This window comes from Leptonychotes weddellii, unplaced genomic scaffold (assembly GCF_054177405.1).
Source record: "Leptonychotes weddellii isolate Sample4059 unplaced genomic scaffold, ASM5417740v2 HiC_scaffold_16881, whole genome shotgun sequence".
Classification (NCBI taxonomy): Eukaryota; Metazoa; Chordata; class Mammalia; order Carnivora; family Phocidae; genus Leptonychotes; species Leptonychotes weddellii.
The window spans coordinates 1-4,354 of record NW_027751936.1 but is presented as its reverse complement, the minus strand read 5'-3'; the positions used below and the strand labels follow the sequence as shown (position 1 = coordinate 4,354).

The 4,354-nt window shown below is 53.5% G+C and overlaps 1 long non-coding RNA gene across 1 annotated transcript; it reads right to left on the bottom strand.

Moving 5' to 3' along the window:
• Window positions 1–816: 816 nt before the first annotated feature.
• Window positions 817–4,348, bottom strand: LOC145718522 (uncharacterized). The gene is made up of 2 exons (XR_014141870.1): window positions 1,948–4,348; window positions 817–1,558 (listed from the first exon to the last, which is right to left on the bottom strand). It is a non-coding gene; the product is annotated as an uncharacterized LOC145718522 (long non-coding RNA).
• Between the last annotated feature and the right edge of the window lie 6 nt (window positions 4,349–4,354).

The window sequence follows — 4,354 nt, the reverse complement described above, 5'->3', positions numbered from 1 at the left end:
TGTCACCTTTCCCACGCGGCCACTCCCCACTCCCCACGCCAGCCAGCCTCCAGCTGCCCTGGCTCCTGCCTCCACATCCAGCTCCACACCGGCTGACCGGCTTCCTAAAGCAGGTCACACGCTGACCGGGTCACCCCCTTGCTTGGCTCTGCCCGGCTCCCTGCTGCCCTCAGGCTCCCTCGAGGGGCCCGTCAGCGCCATCCGCGGCCTGGCCCCACGCTCTCCCCTGACACTCGCCACCCCCAGCCACACGGGGCTCTGCGTTCCCTGACCCGCCGCTCCCCTGACAGGCAGACCCCCAGACCCACCCGAAGAGCCCAGCTCCCCGCTGTGTCCTGGGCTTCTCCAAGCAGGGCCCCCTGTTGACACACAGTCCGAGATGGGGCCCGGCCCCAAAGGACAACCACCTGGTCCTGACGCTGACTCCCAGACGCTCCCAGGAGCCCTCCAGAGTGTGTGGAGCCCCCCCCCCACACATACACACAGCCCCAGAGACTGCTATGTCCCGTCTCTGCTGTCGGCTCCTGTTCTTCTGGAAAGAACAGACCCCGCCCAGAGGGCAGGCTTGGCCCCGACCGGTGCTTCCTGGGCATCCGTGTGTGCTCTGACCCAGGCCACTCGGGGCTGTGGTGAGGACAGCACCGCCCGCCCACCTCAGCTCTCAGCTCTGAGAGGGAGCCCGGGACGGGTCCCCTCCCTCCCACACCCGGGCTGTGTGCTTCGGGCCTCTGTCCCCAGCGGTGACTCTGCACCTGGCATCCCGAGGCGACCGTCACCTCAGTATGGTTCCCAGGGAACAAGCTGCAGACATAGAGGTTGCCCTTTCATATAAAAAATCTTTAATAAAAATAGCTCTCTTCAGAATGAGTCATAAAACAGAAGTATCAAACTGAAATTCCTGCCACCTGGGCAGGAGGGAATGAGGCAGGCTGAGTGGGCCATGGAGAACTTGGAGTAGTACCCGACCCAAAAGGAACAGCTCGGGCTGGCGGCTGACACGTGGGACTGTGGGCCCAGGGTTGACATATTTTCTCATTTTTCAAGAGGAGGTAGCAATATGTCTTTTTAGGAAAAACTGCCATCTTTTTAATGGTAGTCATAAGTTGACTTCCCTCCCCAGCGAATGACAGTAGAAAGCTAAGTAAAACACAGGCAGCCTGTTTTACACACTCTAGATAAAAATAAATGGGTTCCTACAATAGCAAACATTTGTACAAAAGTGACAGCTGAGGGTTCAGCACAGACAGCCTGCCGGGGAGGCACAGCAGCCCGTCCCTTCAGATCAGGAGAGGGGGTTAGAAAAGGTAGGGGAAGTAGCAGGAAGACTCGCAGCACGAGCCAGCCCGTCTGCAATCCCAGGACAGCAGAGTCCAGTGGGCTCACCAAGGGCCAGCGGGGGATGATGGCCTCCCGGCAGATTTCCAGACCCCGAGCATGTCCCAGCTCAGCCCTAGTAGCCCAGAAGTCTTTTGGCCTCTTCGCTCTGGGCCTGCAGGGTCTCACTAGCATACTTCTGGAGGAGTTCCATCTTCTTCCTCCGCACAAGGGCCTCCTCAATCTGTGGATGGCAAGAAGAAAGGGCTCATGCTTTACTCCTCAGCGAGGCCCTCCCTGCCCTGCCAGAACCCAGCCAGGAGGGAGTTCCCGGGACCATCAAGGAGCCAAAACCCAGAGGCATCTCCCAGAGCCCCACTCTTCCCCACTGGAAGTGTGCGAACAACCGTGTCACAGTATCCCCTAACGCAGACAAGATCCTGCCTCCCCCGGATTCCGCACCCTATTGTGAGCAGAGTGACCAGGCGCATGCGGTTGGGGTCAGAGCTGCCCTAAGGGATAGGAAGGACGAGGAAAACCCACTCCCCCACTCTGTGCAGTCTCCTTTAGAGGAGAGGCCCCTGGCGCTGGGGAAGCCCCACAAGCAAGGGCAGCTCCCTGCCTCTGTCCTACCTCTTGCTGGGATGGCACTGGGACGTGGGCGATGAACTTCTGCTGCCCGTCTTCACCTCCTTTCTCCTGGCTGCCTTCCTCGTCAGACTACAAACAGAACCACCAAAAAGTCAGTGAGCAGGAGCCCGTTAAACACAGGCTGGGACCACTACAAAAATGCACAACTATGCAGCTGTTTAAAAGGAAAAAACAAAAGGAATGAGGAAGTTCAGCGCTCAGAAAGACATGAAGACGCACCATTAACTATTTAAAAAGCAACAAAGCACTGTGTAAATTATGCCACCTTTTGTCTGAGGAAAGAAAATAAGAACAGAAACGAGCGAGAGCCGTGAGAACCAGGTACATCTCTGCACCTAGAGAACTAGAGAACCTTTGTTGATCTTTATGTATTTTTGTGGCTTTTGAACCTTGTAAATGTTACCTATTTTGTTTAAGATTTTAAAATGTATCACATACAGAAAAAAGATCAACTCAGAGTCTGCACATGAGTCAAAAGAGATTACTTATCACCTAAGGAAATACTGTGGCTTTGGAAACCTGAAGAGAGGACTCCTGTGAGGCGCCGGATGCCCCGCACCAACCTCTCGGCACACCCGCTGCCCAGTGGAGCCGGCTGGAGACCCTTCAGTGGAATGTCTCGGATGCTGCTGGTAGGAGTGCAAACCAGGCCCAGCACTTTGGGAAACAGTTTAGCTGTTATCTACTGAAGCCCAGCACAAGCCTCCCCTATGACCTGATAATTCCACTCCTCCGTGTACACGCAACATAAACGGCTGCCTATGAATAAGAAAGGCCACAGCAGCCTTATTTGGTATAGCCCCAAACTGGATGCTAAACAAACACCCACGATCATTAGACACCAAAGAGATGCATGATTCCACCAACTGACGTCAAGTTCAGAAGCAGGTAAGAGCTTAAGGGTTATGAGAGGTCAGAAGAGTAACACCCAGGAGGGCAGGAGCAAGCTTCTAGGGTGCTGGTCATGGTCACGTTCCATTTCTTCACCTGGTATTGGCTCCATGGGGTTGTTTGCCTTGTGAAAATGCACCGACCTGCCCACTTACCACTTGCATACTTCTCTCTATATGGAATACTACTCAGCAATAAAAAGGAATGAACTCTTGAATGCAACAACTCCGATGGATCTCAAGGGCATTGTGCTGAGTGTAGGGACCATCCCCAAAGGTGACATAAGGTATGATTTCACTTATGAAACATTCTCAAAATGACAGAATTACAGAGACAGAGAACAGACTGGAGTTTGCCGGGGTGAGGGATGGGGGAAGGAGGGAGGTGTGACTGTGAGGGAGCAGCGCATGGAGGGAACAGCTCTGTATCTTGATTGAAATGGAGGTTACAGGGGCACTTGGGTGGCGCAGTCAGTTAAGTGGCCAACTCCTGGTTTCAGCTCAGGTCATGCTCTCAGGGTCGTGGGATCAAGCCCCACGTCAGGCTCCATGCTGAGCGCAGAGTCTGCTTAAGACTCTCTCTCCCTCTGCCCCTCCCCACCACTGCACTCTCTCTAATAAAGAAATCTTTAAAAAAAGAAACAAACAAACAAACAAACAAATGGTGGTTACACAAATCTACACATGATAAAAGACACTGAACTCTATACACTCATTACACCAATTCCGTTTCCTAGTGTGGATATTGTACTATAACTTTGGAAAATGTAACCATTGGGGAAAACTGGGTGAAGGATACACAGGGCGCTCTGTACTACCTTTACAGCTTCCTTTAAATTATTTCAAATTTTAAAAAAGACCCACAACCACCTCTGGTGGCTTGCCATTGCTCTCCGGATAAAGGCAAAGCCTCCTCCCGGTGGAGCTGGGGTGCTTGTCCTGCCTTGCCCCTCTCTCCCGCCTCCGCTCCTCTCCCCACCAGCAGCCCACACTGTGCTTCAGCCACACTGGCCTGTCCTCTGTCCCTCACACTCCCACGGCGTCTCTCAGTACATGCTGCTCCCCTCTGCCTGGAACACTCTTCCTTCACCGCCTCTCACTTAGTTAACTTCTCCTGATCTTCCAGGCCTCAGCTGAATGGTCAATTCCCCAGGAAAGGCTTCATGGGCTCTCCCCACACCGTGTCACTATCTCTGTGACAGCCACTGTTTTCCATCGACTCTACCCACTGGGCTGTCTCCCCACTGACTTTAAGCTATAAGCAGAGCTTGTTTACTGCTGTGCCCCTGGCATGGGCCTGGCTCACAGTAGCCACTAATTAGGCAAACAGCTGCTGAAAGAGCAAATGAATATTTGCAGCTAAAGAAGACCTTCCTAGGTAAGGGTGCCTGGGTGGCTCAGTTGGTTAAGCATCTGACTCTCGATCTCAGCTCAGGTTTTCATCTCAGGGTCTTGAGTTCAAGCCCTCACTGGGCTCCACTCAGGGGAAAAAAAAAGGA